Below are 19,973 nucleotides of genomic sequence, written 5' to 3'. Positions count from 1 at the left end.
AGCAGCTTGCGGCTCCCTCTGCGGAGCGCTGCGCCCCGGCCCCGCCGCCGCCGTCGCCGCTGCCGCAGGCCACGTCCGGACCCATCCGGGGTTCCGCTCGCGGCAACGCGGTAGCAGGTGGGGCAGGTGGGCCGCCGCTGAGCTCGCCCAGGGTGGGCAGCAGTAGCCGGAGAAAGCTGCCGCCGCCGGCCCCACCCCAGCACCAGTGCCCCGGCCCGGGGGAGGCGGGGGCAGCCACTTGGCCCGGAGGGCCGTCAACAAAGTGGTGTACGAGGATGTCAGTTACTCGACGGAAAGCAGCTTCAGGAGCCATAGTACCTACAGCAGCACTCCAGGTACCCACCCAGTCCAATTGCTGCAGACTCCTTCCCCACCTTCTCTGCCCTCACCCCTTGCTCACTCATGTGCTGTGCATCCTGCTCCGATCTCCCCCCAACCCCGCCGACCCCCAGAGGGGAAATGCGAGGGCACATCAAGTGGCAAAAACCAGATTTATAAGAGGAAAGAGGCGCATTGTTCAAAATGGAGATTGCATAGTTGCAGTTTGCAGGCCACACACTCTCTCTCTTCCCGCCCTCCGCCAACCTCTTTTTCCTCCCCAGAATTTGTGCCAGTGTAGTGTCTCCACCGGGCAAGATTGAAACTTGGGCAAAAACATATCCATTGCTTTCATTTTTCTCCCCTTGTTTTGGTATGGTTTTCTGGCATGAAAGAAGCCTCTTGTTTTGCAAACCTCTTTTCATTTCTAATGTGGTTCTTTTCGGATTTTTATTATCTATCTGTTCTTTAAAAGGGAATTAAGGATTTGGACAGATTGTGGCACACAATCTGTCCTGTTTTCACACCCCTAGCTGTGGTTTTAAGATTATGTTAAGGAAACGGATCATATGGGTTAGTAGGGGAACCTTATCTGGTCCTGTGTGTTTGTTTTTAATCTTCGAGTGCTAATGGGCCTGAGCAACAGTTTCTGGTAAATGGCTGATTAAAAAGCAAAGCAGAAAGCCAAACAAGACTTAACCAAATTTGGTAATTCATCTGATTCAAAATTGTTTTGGTTAAATCAAAAATAAAAGTACAAGACCGCAGGAACGCGGGTCTTAACTCATTTGATCGCTTTGCCTTGCTTGGGAAATGCAGTTTCGTGTCACCTGTTGCAGAAGATGTGTAGTTGATCATCTAGGCATAATTGCCTAAGATGAACTTTTGGACCAACTTCTAAGTCACACAGCGTCAGTATCAGATTTATTACACAACGACTTTTTCTTTTCACTCTATTTCTGAGGAAAAAGCCCTCCCGAAATCCGTAATGAATTTCTCCATGGTAACCCCTCTTCTGTTTACACACAGAAAAGTTTCTCTAGGCTGGTGCTGAGATGTATTTTGTTAAACACCCCCCGGCACCGCCCCGCCCCGCCCAAAGGCTGCTTTGTATTAAATACGTAGTTGCAGTGTACTAAATTGTGAAATTAACATAACCGAAGCAACAACCGGCAATACTTTTCCTTTATAATTTTGCAAATCTAGATTAATTAAATTAGAATCTGGTTTTAAAAGCATTTTAAAAATAAAGTTTATGAGGAAGTATTTGTGAGGAAAAAGGACCCTTTTTTGCTTGAAGTGAGGTGTGTCATGTCTTAGAGAGACTAGGGTAGTAGGAGTGGTTAAATTGAAAAGTTTCTGTTTTTTTAATAAATGCTTAAATACTTATTGGAGAAGTAGGGTAGTATTATATTAAGCCAAATGTAAACCCACGTAGGTTGTCCTAACATAAACTGAAAAAAGGTAATTTCTTTTGCCCGATGGTCAGAATCCTTGCCAGACTTGCCCTGGGAGGCTGGCTGGAGAATGAAGGGAATGAATCAAGTGTCAGATATTTATGTCTTATATGTAAAAAGGAGTACATGTAAATTCTTGCCTACTTAATTTTGGTGCTTTTTTTTTTTTTTTTTTTTTAAAGGAGTCTTGCTCTGTCGCCTAGGCTGGAGTGCAATGGCGCAATCTTGGCTCACTGCAACCTCCACCTCCCGGACTCAAGCGATTCTCCTGCCTCAGCCTCCTGAGCAGCTGGGATTACAGGCGCCCACCAGCGCGCCTGGCTAATGTTTGTATTTTTAGTAGAGATAGGGTTTCACCATGTTGGCCAGGCTGGTCTCGAACCCCTGACCTCGTGATCCGCCCACCTCAGCTTCCCAAAGTGCTGGGACTAAAGGCATGAGCCACCGTGCCCGGCCTAGTACATCTTTTATAGTAATAATTTTTACCTTAAGAAATCACTTGTTGGTCTTTGTACCCAGAGCTGGTAATTGAAACATGGAGACTGGATTGCATACACCCCTGGAGGAAGTTTTTTCTGGTTAGACAGAGCTGAGACATTTTGGCAGGGCAGTTCAGCTCACTTTAAGTCGTATTTGAAGGCCTAGCGAATAATATTTAGGATTGATGGCTGTGCATATGCTGACTTAAATTACAATTTGTAGCTAGGTGTTCTTTAAAAAAATGTGTTTACTTTTGATACTTTTGTGACATTTTGTTTTTCTTTTTTTGAGAAGGAGCTTTGCTCTTGGTGCCCAGGCTGGAGTGCAATGGTATGATCTCGATCTTGGCTCACTGCAACCTCTGCCTCCCAAGTTCAAGCAATTCTCCTGCCTCAGCCTCCCAAGTAGCTGAGATTACAGGCATGCACCACCACGCCTGGCTAATTTTGTATTTTTAGTAGAGACGGGGTTTCTCCACGTTGGTCAGGCTGGTCTCAAACTCCCAACCTCAGGCGATCCGTCTGCCTCAGCCTCCCAAAGTGCTGGGCTTACAAGCGTGAGCCACCATGCCTGGCCTGACATTTTGATTTTCTTAATGACACCTGTAGCCTACTGTGTGTCTACTTGTCCTATCCTTATATGAAATTATTAACTCTGTAGAGATTAGGTATTGAGCTTATTCCCCCTGCAGCTCCTGTAACACTGTTTTGCACATAGCAGGTGCTCATCAAAGATTGGTTGGATAAATTATTGTTAGTAGATGAGAACTTGTAATACATGAAGTTTTGATAATTCTGCAGTGGGTGTCATAACCCCTAAATATTTTGGATTTAGGAAACTAAAAATTGTCCTAATTGGTTTTTTGTTGTTGTTGTTCTTTTCTAATTGGATTTTGATGGACAATTTGATCAGTGAATGTCTTGCTCTGTTGTCCAGGGTGGAGTGCAATGGCACTCACAATCTCGGCTCACTGTAACCTCCGCCTCCCGGATTCAAGCAATTCTCCTGCCTCAGCCTCCTGAGTAGCTGGGACTACAGGTGCACGCTGCCATGCTCAGCTAATTTTTTGTATTTTAGTAGAGATGGGGTTTCACCGTGTTGCCCAGGCTGTTCTTTGAACTACTGAACTCAGGCAATCCGCCCACCTCAGCCTCCCAAAGTGCTAGGATTACAGGCATGAGCCACCTGGCCTGGCCCAGTGAATGTTTTTCATTGCAAGAGTTACTTTGTTTTTGAGTTGCTATTTCATATTGCTTGCCAGGCATTTTCCTTGATTGGCTGTGATGTTAATTTGGATGTTTTACCTTTTGCAACACATTATTTCTTAAGATTATGGTAAAATGGATGTGACTTTTTTTTTCCTTATTTCTTCTAAAAACAAAATGGGGTACATGTGCAGAACGTGCAGGTTTGTTGCATAGGTATACGTGTGCCATGGTGGATTGCTGCACCTACTGACCCGCCCTCTAAGTTCCCTCCCCTCGCCCCCCACCCCCCAGATGTGAGTGACATTTTGAGTTCCAAACTTTTAGAACATGCCCACTTGCCTTGAATGAGTAGCAACGCATGACAGTGAGTTGTTTAGGCTAAGTACTAGTTTCATTGGTTTTATAGTCTGTACTTCCTGGGTGGAAGGCTGTCAGGTAAATGTATAGATGGAAGAAAAAAATTTTAGAACTGGTTTAAGATATCTGAATAACACATAAAGAAGTATGATTGATGAACTTGAATCCTGTTGTACTGCGAAGGCTGAAAGAGGAATTTACTTTATTGGTAATTTAGAGTAATTTGATTAATTTTTATAGTTTACAGCGTTGGCTTAATTACTGACGTGACATTCCTAACATAAGAAATAACTCCTAATATAAGAAATAACTCAGTATTTTGTAGGTAATATAACTTAGCAAAGACATTAGTTGATATTACTAAAATCATGAAAGGTTTATTTATTGAAGATTGTTTTCCTTTTATGGAAAAAATGTAAGGATGACAACTTTTTAGTATAAAATTGAAACCACCTAGTTTTGCTTTAGCTGAAGGCATATGGCTGAATAATGCTTTAATTTATTTTTACTTTTTAAATTTAGAATTACTTCAGCCTATAGATTTTATGACATTGCTGATATAATGAGAAGGATTGTATAGGAAGTGTTTTCAATAGGCATTTGGTAAAGTTCTGACAGCACTTTGAAATTAAGCATTTGCTAATTTTAAGAAATTGTATGTAAAACAGAATGGTTCTTGTGTTGCAGTCTCAGTCTTGTGTGAGACTTCTGAGAATACTTACCTGGAATTTTAAAACTTGGAACCTCTGATGACTTCATAAAACAAAAGCCCTGGTGTTATCCTGGGACAGTTAGTGATTTATGTCCTCTAAGGATTGTGACAGTGGAGATCAGTGGCAGAGATGCCATCAATGAACCACAGATTTACCTCAAACAGAATTTGTCACTGGTTTGACAATATTATTCCCACCAGGGTCAACTTAATATCTTTTCAGTATAATTTCTGATCGTTACAAGCGAGGTACAAAGTGCAGTGGGCATTTAAAGGAGGGCGAGATTATATACCCTGTTTAAGGGGATTGGTGTGGGCGCAGGCTTCCTGGATGGGCATGTGGAGAGTAAGGACAGGCAGATGGAGGGAGGGAAGGGGAGACAGCGGGAGGGAGCGACAGGCACTGATAGTAAAGTGTGGTCAGTCTCAAGTAACTCGGTTTAACAAGAGCCTGAGTGTGTGAATAGGAAATAAACCAAAGCTCCCTTGTATGTTGTGTTGGGCAGTACTTAGAGGATCAGGCTATAGCAACTGTACTTTCCCCCTCTTCTGTAGAATAAGGATTGGGCTGGATCGTGATCCTCAGGCCTTTTTCACTCCTGACACCCCGAGAAGATATGCTGTATTCCCAGCAGCACCATGCACAAACATGAAACAGAACCACAGGTGTAGCCCTCTCTCTCAAATCTATTTCAAATCTGTTTAATTTTGGGTATTGGGATGATCAGAAGATCTTGAAGCATAGCTTCTGTTCTGCAGGATGGATTGACAAGGACAAGATAGCTGGTGGGTTTTGTAGTCCTGAATGGAAGATCAGTCCAGGAGGTGCTTTAGAGTTCTTCTGGCCTTGACACATAGAATGTAGAGAGAGGAATGCATCACCTTTGCCTCCCTAAGAATGGTAGTACTTTCAGTAACAACAGGGAGGTCAAGATTATAAGGGAAATTAATGACATCTGTTTTTAGGTATCAGTACCTCAAGAGATTAAACATGAGAATTAAAGTGAGAGCCAGAAGGGTTTTGAAAAAGTTGGGCAACATGATTTGTGAGTAGTGGAGAGGCATGTCCTAGTTACGCAGTAGTAGTAATAGTCTTGCATACAGTTCGTGCTTTTCTATTCTGCTCACCCATGGGCGTGTTTGGAAGTTTATGTTGAAACATGCATATAACAGGACTGGGGATGTTAAGACCAGGAGCTCTGGTCTCTTCTGTTAGGTCCTCCTTTCCTCAGTCCTCAAGACCCTGTGTCTTCCCTTTGACTAAAGACCCTTAATGGTGGAGACATGGGGGTGAGAGAGTGGTAGTCATGGTGAGCAAGTGGTAACCTGGGTGACACAGGAACAAATCCTAGCTGATGCCCTTTTCCCTTCCTGCTCCTTAGCCAGGCTCGAATCCCTCTTCCTGGGAGATCTTCCCTGAGTCCTGTTGCGCACCTTGTTCTTCCTTCTCTTTGAGTGCCTGTTGACAGTGGTTATGATCTCAGCACTAGCTTAACACTGACACTAATTATTCTATTTTTTTTTTTCTTTTGAGACGGAGTCTCACTCTGTCGCCCAGGCTAGGGTGCAGTGACACAATTTCAGCTCACTGCAACCTCCACCTCCCGGGTTCAAGCGATTCTCCTGCCTCAGCCTTCTGAGTGGCTGGGACTACAGGTGCCCACCACCACACCCGGCTAATGTTTGTACTTTTTAATAGAGACTTGAACTCCTGACCTCATGATCCACCTGCCTCGGCTTCCCAAAGTGCTGGGATTACAGGCCTGAGCCACCACGCCCGGCCTCTAATTTTTTTTCATGCTTTTGGTTCTTTAACATAAGTATCAGGAGGCAGCATGTTTCTTAACTTAAAAAAAAATTATACATTAAAATGCACTTTACAAGATCGAAAGTGACCATATAGAAAGAATTAAAGTGCGCGTAATTAAATATATTGTTTCACTTGTTTTGTCTGCTGGTATGTATCTACAATTTTTATGTTTTTCTAGATATCTTCAAATATTATTTTGAGATTGTCACATTTTAAAAATAGTGACAGTAATAGTTAACATTTATTGAACATCTTTTAAATTGCAGAATGATTTTCAAGCAATATTTATGAAAATTCAGTTTTTAAAAGGTAACAGCTTTATGGAGATATAATTTACATACTATAAAATATACCCTTGTAAAGTATGTAATTTAGTGGTTTTTTTTAGTATATTGACAGAGTTGTGCAACCATTAACACTACCTAATTCCAGCTCGTTTTTACGCCCCTGCAAAAGAAGCCCATGCCTATGGCATCACTCCCTGTTCTTCACCTCCCTCCTGCTCATCCCCTGGCAGCCAGTAATCTACTTCCATTCGCTGTTGATTTGCCTCTTACGGACATTTCTTATTAAGTGGAATCATATAATGTATGGCTTCTGCCATTTAGCCTAATGTTTTCAAGGTTTATGCATATCTTAGCATGTATCAGTACTATATTTGAATAACACTTCATTGTATGGCTATACCACTGTTTTTTTTTAAATGGAGACAGGGTCTTGCAATGTTGCCCAGGCCGACCTGAAACTCCTGGGCTCAGGCTTCCTGCATTAGCCTTCCAGCCTCCAGAGTAGCTAGAGTTACAGGCACACACCTCTGTGCCCAGAGACCACGTTTTGCTTATCCATTTCGTAAGTTCATGGACATTTGAACTGTTTCCACTTTTTGGCTATTATGAGTAATGCTGCTGAGCACATTCATGTGCATGTTTTTATCTATACATATATTTTCATTTCTCTTAGGTATATAAATAGGATTATTTGCTGGATTATTGCAAATTCAATTTTAATTTCTTTTCTTTTTTTCTTTTTTTGGACACAGAGTCTTACTCTGTCGCCCAGGCTGGAGTACAGTGGCATGACCTTGGCTCACTGCAACCTCTGCCTCGGTTCAAGTGGCCAGGCTGGTCTCGAACTTCTGACCTCAAGTGATCCACCTGCCTTGGCCTCCCAAAGTGCTGGGATTACAGGTGTGAGCCACAGCACCTGGCAGAAAATAATTCAGGCGTTAGAATGAATCCTTAATGAGATAGATTGGTTAGGCTGGGATGTGGTGAGTGGGAGAAAAGGAGTCAAGGATGACCTGACTTCTAAATCTCCTGTTTGAAATGCTTGTTCCCCGGTGCCGTGAAGAAACAGCACTTGAACATAAATTTAATTTACTTAGTAAGGCCATTTTTACTTCCTGCAGAAAGGGTACACTCACCAGCAGTTTTGCCGTGAGAGTACACCCAACAAAGGAGGCAGGGTCATTTATAACCTGACGCGTCTACCCTACTGCTGTTTCCGGTTTCCTTTGGCTGGAACGGGACCTCACATTCTGTATTTGTCCCGATTGGCTAGTAACTTAGAACTTTTTAAAAGAGGCAAAGGTAGAGGGGAACAAAGGAAGGAGGAAATAACTTGTGGAATGTTGAGAAAGGTAAAAACACTTTTAAATAAGGAAGAGGAACAGGCTATGACCTAATGCTTGCTTGGACCAGTCTAAGGATGCCAGGGCAAATATTTAGGCTAAATTGTGGGAGCTAAGAACATAAAGTACATTGATTTCTTTATTACGGCTAGCAGATATTTAAGAATGTTAGCACAGGTCTTTGAATAAATTTTGCTTCTAAGAGAAGTTACTATTTATTCTTAATTAGGAAAGTCTTGAAGAGGAGCCTCTACTTTTTACATCTCCCTTATTTCTCTTTTCCTTGTTCACTCCTTATTTCTTCTTTTCATCTCAAATTGATCTAGTAATACTTATTTCTTTGTAGTTCTTACAGACCCAACTCCTAGTCACCCATCCATCACCTTCTCCAGCCTGCCTTCTCTGATCACCATTCCCTTTACCCCCAGGTGAGGCTAAGTTCCTTTGTTTCCCACCCCTTTAACCTCCGGGACCTTGTACATTAATTGTTTTAGCCAAATATTTGGGGATTTTTTTTTTAGGTATTTTTCAGTTACTGGTTTCTAATTTAATTTCATTTTGTTCAGACAGCATACTTTGTATGACTTTAATTTTGTAAAACATTTTTAGAGGTTTGTTTTGCACCCCAAAATTTTGTCAGTCTAAGTGAATATGTACTTGAAAAGAATTTTGTATTCTGCTCTTGTTGGGTGGAGTATTGCGTAAATATCAATTAGGTCAAGTTTGTTGATAGTGTTATTAAGATCTGTCTGACTTTCTACTTGTTCTGTTGATTACTGAGAGAAGTGTTGAAGTCTACAGCTATTGTGAAGGATTTGTCTGTTTCTCCTTGAAGTTCTAGCAATCTTCATGTATTTTGAGGCTCTGTATTCATGTATTTTGAGGCTCCTTCCTAAAGTCCATAAACCTTTAGGAAGGATTGTTTTATCCTCTTAATTATTTAACCCCTTTATCTATATCTTTATCTGTTAAGAGGTGGAACTGAAATGGCCTGTTAATGATCTGGCCCTTCCTTCATTACAACCTACTTTGGGCAGGGAAAGTTCCATTCAGTCTCTGGAGTGCCTGGTTAAATCTCTTGAACGCAGTAGGCAGCAGAGGTAATTGCGGAACTGAACATTGAGTCAAAGAAAGCCTGTGGGTTGTTTTCACCCTCTGTACTGTCCAGTATGGTAGCTACTAGCCACATGTGGAGGGTTAAATTAATTAAAACTAAGTAGGCCAGGCGTGGTGGCTCACACGTGTAGTCTCAATACTTTGGGAGGCTGAGGTGGGAAATCACTTGAGGCATCAGTTAAAGACCAGCCTGAGCAACAGGGTTTTGTAAAAACCCTGTCTTCACAAAAGAATTAAAATAGTTGGGCATAGGATGGCATGCCTGTAGTCCTACCTATTTGGGAGGCTGAGGTGGGAGGATTGCTTGAGCCCAGGAGTTTGAGGCTCTAGTCAGCTATGGACTGTGCCACCACACTTCAGACTGGGTGACAGAATGAGAACCCATCTCTTAAAAAAAAAAAAATTAAGTAAAATGAAAAATTCAGTTTCTCCAGTGGCACTAACTGTTATACATTCATTTCAAGTGCTCTATAGCCACGTGTATTGCACCACACAAATGTAGAGCATTTGGGGCATTTCATATCATTGCAGAAAGTTCTCCTGGACTCATTGTAGTCAGTCTGCCTCTGTTAGACCAGTGAGAATTTACCTAACATCTCCTTTTCTAGCCTTTTATTTGCCCTAAATCCTGCACAGCTTGGGTAGCCCCAGCGGTCTGGCTGAGTGAGGTCCTCCTTTGTGGAGACTCTGGGCCCAGCATTATTTGTGTATGTGATGGTATTGCATTTCTGCAATAAGATTTGGGGTCATGTGTGAGATGACTTTCCATTATTTGTTGTTCTTGGTGGTAGGGTGAAGAGGCAGTCAGTTAACACGTAATTAGAAAATCTGCCACAGTCCTGGTAAAAGTAAGCTAAGAGTCATATATGTAGGGCAGAAGGGAAGGAAGGATTAGGATTCAGAAACTTTTGGTTGAGAAATTAAATTTGATAACTCATAGAATTTCAGTGTTATAAAAGTGTAAATGTTGATATGCAAACTGAATTGTGAGATGTTAGTATGTCCTAGTATGTCTGGGTTCTCCTATATAAAACCTCTTTCTCAGGAGTCACTGGCCAAATTATTTGTCTATGGAACCCCCCTGAGATTTGCTAAGAACGTTATGCTTAGACTCCTCTCTACTCATGGATATGTTCTGTAATTCCCACACTTGGGAAACGGCATGGCCATGTGATTCATACCAAATGGCAACATTCAGTGGGTGCAGTTTATATATTTTACTAGAAATATGGTTTCTTGCTCGATTTCACTATGTTCATAGTGCCTCTTTTGAGGTCTGTGTGTATATTCTATTTATGGAAGTTAAAAAGTATTTCAGAAATGCATATATTATTAATCTATGTGGAATTTCTCTTATCGTTTTTCCTTTAATTCTTGCTTGGATGTTTGTCTCAAGAGATGGTCCAACATTTAAAATAGTGAATAATATCTTAGCCCATCCTAAAATAATCCTTCCTAAAGGTTTATGAACTTAATAACATAGCCTCAAAATACATGAGGACTCGTAGAACTCCAAGGAGAAACAGACACATCCTTTACAATATTGTAGACTTCAACACTCTTCTCACAGTAATCAAGAGAACAAGTAGACAGAAAGAAAGTGCAGTTTTCCCTGTTTTTGTAGATATCAAAACTATTTCACACACTTCTGAAAGTCTTATTCAGTAAGTTACTCATTTCTCCACCTTATGACTGTACTGTGCTTTCAAAGTTCTGTGCAAAGCATAAAAAGTTTTAAAGTGGCTTTACTGTAATTTCAGATAAATATTTGAACTTTTGAGTCTGAATTATCCAGGTGAAATGCATTGGATTTCTGATCCTCTGTAACTTGGAAGATTACTGTCTTCCAGGTATATTGGTTGTCCTTAACTGCCTTAATGGCGTAAGTTGTGAATCTTCTCTGTCTCGGAAGAAACCTAACAGTGGAGATTGTTTATGGCAAGGGTCACAAATTTACATGCGCAGAAGGTTAGGACCCTCTGTAAGGTAAAGGCATGAAGTGCCCCCTTCTTTATTAACATATAACTGCATTTGCCGATAATAGTTATTTGCCTAGAATTCAGGCCCTTTTTGCTTTTACAGACAGTGCTGTCCTAAATGTGCTAGAGATGTTTATTTAGTCACTTAAGCTGGTGTTTCTGTAGGGTAGGTTCCTAGGTGTGGGATTGGATTGTTGGGTTACAGTGTGTGCTATTTAAAAGACTGAACCAGATTATACTCTCAGCATCTGTTTGTTTTTAAACCTTTCCTAGTCTGTGCTTATGTGTTTTGTTTGTTTGTTTTTTGTTTGTTTGTTTTTTGAGATGGAGTCTCCCTCTGTCACCCAGGCTGGAATACAGTGGTGTGATCTCAGCTCACTGCAACCTCCACCTCCCTGGTTCAAGCAGTTCTCCTGCCTCAGCCTCTCAAGTAGCTGGGATTACAGGCGCATGCCACCATACCCGGCTTATTTTTTTGTATTTTTAGTAGAGACAGGGTTTCACCATGTTGGCCAGACTGGTCTCAAACTCCTGACCTCAGGCAATCCGCCTGCCTAGGCCTCCCAAAGTGCTGGGATTACAGGCGTGAGCCACTGCGCCCAGCCTATGTGGTTTTAAATTAACTTTTTCTAGTCTACTAAGGTTTACTCAGACCCTTAGCAGGTGTTCTTGGTTACTGACTAGGCCCAAAGTCCTCTTCTCATCAATGTATTGGCAAATACACTCACTTGCGATGTGATATGAGACCCTGAGTTTTACCTCCCAAACAACAGGATGTCTGTTTTGAGAGTTTCCTGGCCAAGTGGTGGAAAGTACCATGGAAATGGAGTCTTCCTTGCTTCTTACTTAGCTTGAGTTTGGACCATAGAGAAGTCATTCTTGTGTGGACCTCAGTTTACTCACCTGTACAGTATAGGATGGACTAGATGATCTAATGGTCAGGGGATTGGCAAACTTGTTCTTAGGTCACCAATTAGTAAATATTTTAGGTTTTGCAGGCCACCTGGCTATGTCACAGCTGCTCAGCTCTGCCCTTGTAGGATGAAAGCAGCCATAGACAATAAGTAAACAAATGAGTGTGGCTGTGTTCCAATAAAACTTTATTTATAAAAACAGGCTGTGGCCAGCCATAGTTTGTTCACCCCATTTTTGAGCTCTTGACATTCATTAGTCTGTGATTTCAGTAATTAGTTTAGGAAAAAAGCTTTGACTTTCATAAATAATGCTTCTGGAAATCTAGTAAAACCTTTAAATTTTGGCCAGGCGTGGTAGCTCACACCTGTAATCCCAGCACTTTGGGAGGCCGAGGCGGGTGGATTGCCTGAGCTCGAGAGTTGGAGACCAGCCTGGCCAACATGGCAAAACCTCGTCTCTACTAAAAATACAAAAAATTAGCCGGACGTGGTGGTAGGCGCCTGTAGTCCCAGCTACTTGGAAGGCTGAGGCAGGAGAATCGCTTAAACTCGGGAGGTGGAGGTTGTGGTGAGCCGGTATCGTGCCACTGCACTCCAGCCTGGGTGACAGAGTGAGACTTCGTCTCAGAAAAAAAAAAACAAAAAACTACATTTTATTTTTGCTTTTTCCCTTTATCAGGAAAGTAATGTACAAAATTTAGAAAACCCAGAACATTAATATTTTGGTTCCTCTCATTAGGTAACCATCTTTGGGTGGACATGTGTATATACATACTTTTTTTTTTCTTTTGAGCAAAAAAATACATACTTTTTCTTTTTTTCTCTTCTGTCACCCAGGCTGGAGTGCAGTGACGCGATCTCGGCTCACTGCAACCTCCACCTCCCGGGTTCAAGCGATTCTCCTGCCTCAGCCTCCCGAGTAGCTGGGACTACAGGTGCTCGCTGCCACACCCAGCTAATTTTTTGTATTTTTTAGTAGAGATGGGGTTTCACTGTGTTGCCCAGGCTGGTGTCGAACTCCTGAGCTCAAGCGACCCGCCCGCCTCAGCCTCCCAAAGTGTTGGGATTATAGGTGTGAGCTACTGCACCCGGCACATGTGTATGTTCATACTTTTTACAAAATTGGGTGAAGTATAATTTATTTGCTAAATATTTTCACTTATGCCATGATACCTTATTTAATCTTTAATTTGTCTATAAAAATACCTACTCTCCTAGGGGGCTTCTAGTTGAAAACTCATTAATTTAAAAAATTAATTTTGAATTCAGCCACCTATTCTTTTTTCTAATTGTTTCTTGTAGCTTTTGCTTTGATTGGAATAACTTTATTCTAGAAATAAAGTTGTGTCATCTGCAAACATGAATCATGTACACATCTGATTTTCTTATATTTATATCTCCTTTTTCTCTTCAAATTACATTGCCTTTACCATTGATGGGAACCTGGGTAATAAAGAAAAAGAAAAAAATTGCATTCCCTACCACCTCCTCCAAAACAATGTCAAATGTTAGTTATAATGATAGGCATCTTAGTATGCTATCCCAATTTAATGGAACTGATGCAGATATTTAATGGTTAACTGTTGGTTTGAGACCTTTAATGTGTTGAGTGTATTCACCTATTTCAATTTTTTTTCTGTTTAAGTTTTTTTTTTTTTTAATCAGATATGGCTATTATATTTTGTCAAATGACATCTTAGCATCTTTTAAGATGATCATATAGTTTTCCTCCTGCATGCTACATATTAATTACAGTAGTGTATATTCATAGAATTATATTAGTAGATCTTATATTGATTCACCCTTACATTCTTGCAGTGAGCCTGTCTTGATCATATTATTTTTTCATGTACTGTTTGACTTTATTTATTTAGTTTTGAGATGGAGTTTCGCTCTTGTTGCCCAGGGTGGAGTGCAATGGCGCGATCTCAGCTCACCACAACCTCCGCTTCCCGGGTTCAAGTGATTCTCCTGTCTCAGCCTCCTGAGTGGCTGGGATTACAGGTGCCCGCCACTACACCTGGCTAATTTTTGGTATTTTTAGTAGAGACAGGGTTTCACCATGTTGGCCAGGCTGGTCTTGAACTCCTGACCTCAGGTAATCCGCCGGCCTCGGCCTCCCAAAGTGCTGGGATTACAGGTGTGAGCCATCGCGCCCGGCCTGTTTGACTTTTAAAAAGGTATTTTAATTTTTTAGTTTATACGTGTACAGTGCATAATGTATTTGAGATTCATCTATGTTGTATCAGTAGTTTCTTTATTGCTGAGTAGCAGTCCCTTATATGAGTGTATCACAGTGCATTTATGTGTTCAATAGTTGAATATTTCAATTATTTCTAGTTTTTGGCAGCTATGAATAAAGCTGCCCTAAACATTTCCATAATGTTTTTTGTATGAACACAATACTTGTTTCTCTTGAGTAAATACCTAGGAGTATGATTTCTGGGTTGTATGTTTATAAGAAGCTGCTAAAACTGTTTTCCAAAGTAGCTGTACCGTTTTACATTCTTACCTGCAAATGTATGAAGAGTTCCGGTTGCCCTGTATCCTCCCTAGCACTTGATATTGTCAGTTTTTTGTGTTTTTTTTTGAGATGGAGTCTGGCTCTGTCACCCAGGCTGGAGTGCAGTGGCTCGATCTCGGCTCACTGCAAGCTCCGCCTCCTGGGCTCACGCCATTCTCCTGCCTCAGCCTCCCGTGTAGCTGGGACTACAGGCACCTGCCGCCATGCCCGGCTAATTTTTTTGTATTTTTAGTAGAGACGAGTTTTCACCATGTTAGCGAGGATGGTCTCAATCTCCTGACCTCGTGATCTGCCTGCCTCGGCCTTCCAAAGTGCCGGGATTACAGGTGTGAGCCACCGCGACCGGCCTCAAGTTTTTTTTTTTGCCACCTTAATAAGTATATGGTGGTAGCTTCTTCTGGTTTTAATTTGTTTGTCCCTAATGACTAATGGTTCTGAGCCTCTTTTTATGTGCATCTTTTTATTTGCCATCTGTATATCATTGTTTATGGAAAAATACTAAAATCTTTTTTTTTTTTTTTTTTTGAGATAGAGTCTTGCTCTGTTGCCCAGGCTGGAGAGCAGTGGCACAGTCACCACTCACTGCAGCCTCCACCTTCTGGATTCAAGCCATCATCCCACCTCTTGGCCTCCCAAGTAGCTGGGATTGCAAGTGCGCACCACCACACCTGGCTAGTTTTTTTTTTTTGATAGAGATGGGGTTTTGATATGTTGCCCAAACTGATTTCGAATCCTGGGCTCAAGCAGTCTGCCTGCCTCGGCCTCCCAAAGTGCAGAGATTACAGGCATGAGCCGCCATGCCTGGCCAAGATACCAGAATCTTTATTTAAGATGTTTAATTGGGTTGCTTTCTTTAGTATTATTCTTCTTTTATTTATTTATTTATTTATTTATTGAGACGGAGTCTCACTGTGTCGCCCAGGCTGGAGTGCAGTGGCGCGATCTTGGCTCACTGCAAGCTCCCCCTCCCGGGTTCACACCATTCTCCTGCCTCAGACTCCCAAGTAGCTGGGACTACAGGTACCCGCCACCCCGCCCGGCTAATTTTTTGTGTTTTTAGTAGAGACAGGGTTTCACCATGTTAGCCAGGATGGTCTCGATCTCCTGACCTCGTGATCCACCTGCCTTGGCCTCCCAAAGTGCTGGGATTACAGGCGTGAGCCACCACGCCAGGCCTCTTTTATTTTTTTAGACAGAGTCTCGTTCTTTCACCCATGCTGGAGTGCAGTGGCATGATCTTGGCTCACTGCAGCCTGTCATTCCCCTCGACTCCGGGTTCAAGGTGATCCTCCCACCACCTCAGCCTCCGAAGTAGTTGGGACCACAGATGCATGCCACCATGTGTGGCTAATTTTTGTATTTTTAATAGAGATGGGGTTTCGCTATGTTGCCCACGCTGGTCTTGAACTCCTGAGCTCAAGCAATCTGCCTACCTTGGCCTCCCAAAGTGCTGGGATTACAGGCATGAGCCACCATGCCTGGCCAATTTCTTACTATTGGGTAATAAGAGTTCTTTATGTATTTTGGATATAAGTGCTTTGTTACGCTGTGTGATGTTCATATATTTTCTCACCATCTGTGCCTTGTGTTTCATTGTCTTAGCAGTGTCTTTTTCCCAGAGCATAAGTTTTAAATTTTGGTGAAGTCTGATTTACCACATTTTTTCTTTTACACATTTGGTGTTCATCTAACAACTCTGCCTAACCCAGACCTTGCCAGACTTTTTCTGTAAAAGGTCAGATAGTAAATATTTCAGCCTTGCTGTCCCTGTTGCAGCTCTGCCATTGTAGCAATGAAAGCAGTCATAGACAATATGTAAATGAATGAGAATAGCTGTTCCAATAAAACTTTATGAGCACTGCAGTTTGAATTTCACATAATTTACAAATTATCAATTATATTGTTTTGATTATTACAAAAACAGGTAGTGGATTGGCCATGGTTTGCTGATTCCTGGCCTGACTAACCCAAGTTCACAAAGATTTTCCTCTTTGATTTTGTTGTGGTCATTGTTGTTCCATACCTTCTTTTTTCACTGTTTCCTTAAGGTAGAGTGTACATATTTATAAGGGTACATGTAATATTTTGATAGGTTCATACAATGTGTAATGATCAAATCAGGTTAATTAGGGTATCTATCATTTGAGATGTTTATCCTTTTTTTTGTATTGGGAAGATAACAAATGTTCTAGCTATTTTAAAATATACACTGAGTTATTGTTGACTCTAGTCACCCTACTGTGCAATCAAAAACTAAAATGTATTCTTTCTATCTGACTGAGTTTTTATGCCCATGAATCAACTTGTCTTCATCCCTACCTGCTTCCCAGCCTCCGGTAACCATCATTCTACTGCCTGTCTCCATGAAATCAACTTCTTAATCTCTCATATATGAAAGAGAATATGTGATACTTGTCTTTCTGCCCTTGGCCTATTTCACTTAACATAATGTCCTCCAGTTCTATCCATGTTGCTGCAAACAGGTTTTATTTTCCAAACCTCAAGCTTTATAGATGATTTCACTTTTTAAATGGCTGAATAATATCCTCTTGCGCATATATACCTCATTTTCTTTGATTTTTCTTTCTTTCTTTTTAAATAGAGATGAGTTCTCACTATACTGCCCAGTCTGGTCTTGAATTTTTTTGCTCAAGCAATCCTCCTGCCTTGGCCTCCCAAAGTGCTGGGATTCCAGGCTAAACCACTGTGCTCCTTTATGCGTGTTTTTGTTTTTGTTTTTAAAGACAAAATCTTGCTCTGTTGCCCAGGCTGGAGTGCAGTGGTGCGATCTTGGCTCACTGCAGCCTCCACCTCCCAGGTTGAAATTATTCTCGTGCCTCAGCCTCCCAAGTAGCTGGGATTACAGGCGCCCACCACCACGCCCAGCTAATTTTTGTATTTTTAGTAGAGATGAGGTTTCACTATGTTGGCCAGGCTGGTCTTGAACTCCTGATCTCAGGTGATTCACCTGCCTTGGCCTCCCAAAGTGATGGGACTACAGGCATGAGCCACTGCGCCAAGCCCCTTTTTGCACTTTTAAAAACATACCTTCAATTTGTGATATATGTTTTATTTTCATTTTCATTTGGTTCACAATATTGTAAAATTTCTACTATGACTTACTCTTTGACCCATGATTTGTTTTAAAACGTATTGTTTAATTTTCAAACATTTAGGGATTTCCCAGACATCTTTGTTGTTGGTTTCTAATTTAATTCCATTATGGTTAGGGAACATACTCGTTATGATGAATTAAAAAAAATGTAGAGGTTTGTATATGGCCTGAAACATTGTTTGTTTAGGTGAATGTTCAGTTTGTAATAGGAAAGATGTGTTCTGCTGCCGTTAGGTAAAGTGTTTCATAAATAATAATCAGGTCAAGTTGGTTGATTGTGTTAAAGTCTTCCCTATCCTTGCTGATTTCCTGTCTGCTTGTTCTAGTGATTACTGAGAAAGGAGTGTTGAAGTCTGCAACGATTGTTATGGGTTTGTTCTCTTTCTCCTTGAAATTCTGTTTATGCTTTCTGTATTTTGAGGCACTGTTATTAGATGCAGAAACATTTACAGTTTTGTCCTCTTGATTATTTGACCCCTTTATCACTCTGAAATAACCTTTATTTCTGGTAATAATCATTATATTAAAAACCATTATTTGGCCAGGCATGGTGGCTCATGCCTGTAATCCCAGCGCTTTGGGAGGCCGAGGCGGGTGGATCACCTGAGGTCAGGAGTTCGAGTTCAGACCGGACAACATGGCGAAACCCCATCTCTACTAAAAAGAGAAAAATAGCCTAGTGTGGTGGCACACGTCTGTAGTCCCAGCTACTCAGAAGGTTGAGGCAAGAGAATCACTTGAATCCAGGAGTTGGATATTGCAGTGAGCCGAGATCACGCCACTGCACCCCAGCCTGGGAAGCAGAGCAAGACTCCACCTCAAAAGAAAAAATAAATAAATAAACAAAAACAGGCCCAGTGCAGTGGCTCATGCCTGTAAACCCAGCATTTTGGAAGGCCGAGGCAGGTGAATCACCTGAGGTCGGGAGTTCGAGACCAGCCTGGCTAAGATGGTGAAACCCCGTCTCTAGTAAAAATACAAAAATTAGCCAGGCGCGGTGGCAGGTGCCTGTAATCCCAAGTGCTTGGGAGGCTGAGGCAAGAGAATTGCTTGAAGCCGGGAGGCAGAGGTTGCAGTAAGCCGAGATCATGCCATTGCACTCTAGCCTGGGTAACAGAGCAAGACTCCATCTCGGGAAAAAAAAAAAAAAAAATTATTTAATATTAATAAAAAATTAGTGTTTTATATTAGTAGTATAATACTGTTTTTGACTAGTGTTAAAATGACATATCTTTCTCTGCCCTTTTGCTTTTAACCTAGATATCATGATATTCATTTATTTTTTAATTTGTAAAAATGGAGATGGGGTTTCGCCATGTTGCCCAGGCTGGTCTTGAATTCCTGGGCTCAAGCCACCTGCCCACCTCAGCCTCCCAAAATGCTGGGATTATAGGCATGAGCCACCATACTTGGCCATATCATTATATTTTCAAATGGTTTCTTGTTTTTTCGTTTTTCTTTTAAATGTAATCTGACAGTGTCTTTTAATTAAAGTGTTTTGGACCATTTACATTTAATATGATTGATAATGATTGGATTTAGGTTTCCTTTTTATTATTTGTTTTCTGATTTTTTTTGGGGGGGGTTTCTTCTGTTTCTTTTTTCTGCCTACTTTTGGATTAATTGAATATTTTTTAGTGTTATGTTTTGTTAATTGGCTTTTGGTTATATCTGTGCTATGTTTTTGCTGTAGGAATTACAAAATATATACCTAACCTACCTACTTAGAGTTAGCATTTTACTTCTAAATAAAATGTAAAAGTATTGCAAACATATAGGTTTCTTTATTCTAGCCCCCCACATATGTGTGTGTGTGTGTGTATGTGTGTATATATCTATATACACTTTCAATATATGTAGATATATAGATATGTATCTATACTTTCAATGTATATTATATCTACATGCATACATTTTGTATGTATGTAGACATATATTTATATACATTGAAAGATATATATCTACATACATACACAATGCATGTATGATACCTTTGGCTACTACATCCTTCTTAAATTTCCTGTTGCCACTTATGACCCGATTTCCTTGACCAGTTATTCCTCCTTCAGACATCCCTCTTACATGTGATAGTCCTCAGCATTTAGTTTCCCCAACTTTCCCCTAATCATCAGTTGACTCAATTACCACCAAAATATCAATGACTTTTTTGAGACAGAGTCTCACTCTGTCACCAGGCTGGAGTGCAGTGGCACGATCTTGGCTCACTGCAACCTCTGCCTCCTGAATCCAAGTGATTCTCCTCCCTCAGCCTCCTGAGTAGCTGGGACTACAGGTGTGTGCCCACACACCCAGCTAATTTTTGTATTTTTAGTAGAAACGGGGTTTCACCATG

At 41.2% G+C, this 19,973-nt stretch overlaps 1 protein-coding gene across 1 annotated transcript in view; it reads left to right on the top strand.

Moving 5' to 3' along the window:
* The first annotated feature begins 247 nt into the window (after positions 1 to 247).
* The window catches only part of LOC100441993 (leucine-rich repeat-containing protein 37A3-like), a 56,002-nt gene continuing 36,276 nt past the window's right edge, over positions 248 to 19,973 (top strand). The window contains 1 exon segment of the mRNA XM_009251634.4: positions 248 to 335. The gene's annotated coding sequence lies outside the window, so the exon portion shown is untranslated.

The sequence above is a fragment of the Pongo abelii genome, chromosome 19 (genome assembly GCF_028885655.2).
Source record: "Pongo abelii isolate AG06213 chromosome 19, NHGRI_mPonAbe1-v2.0_pri, whole genome shotgun sequence".
In the NCBI taxonomy this organism is placed as follows: Eukaryota; Metazoa; Chordata; class Mammalia; order Primates; family Hominidae; genus Pongo; species Pongo abelii.
Note: the sequence above shows the minus strand (reverse complement) of the source record. Positions and strands in the feature narration are given on the sequence as shown.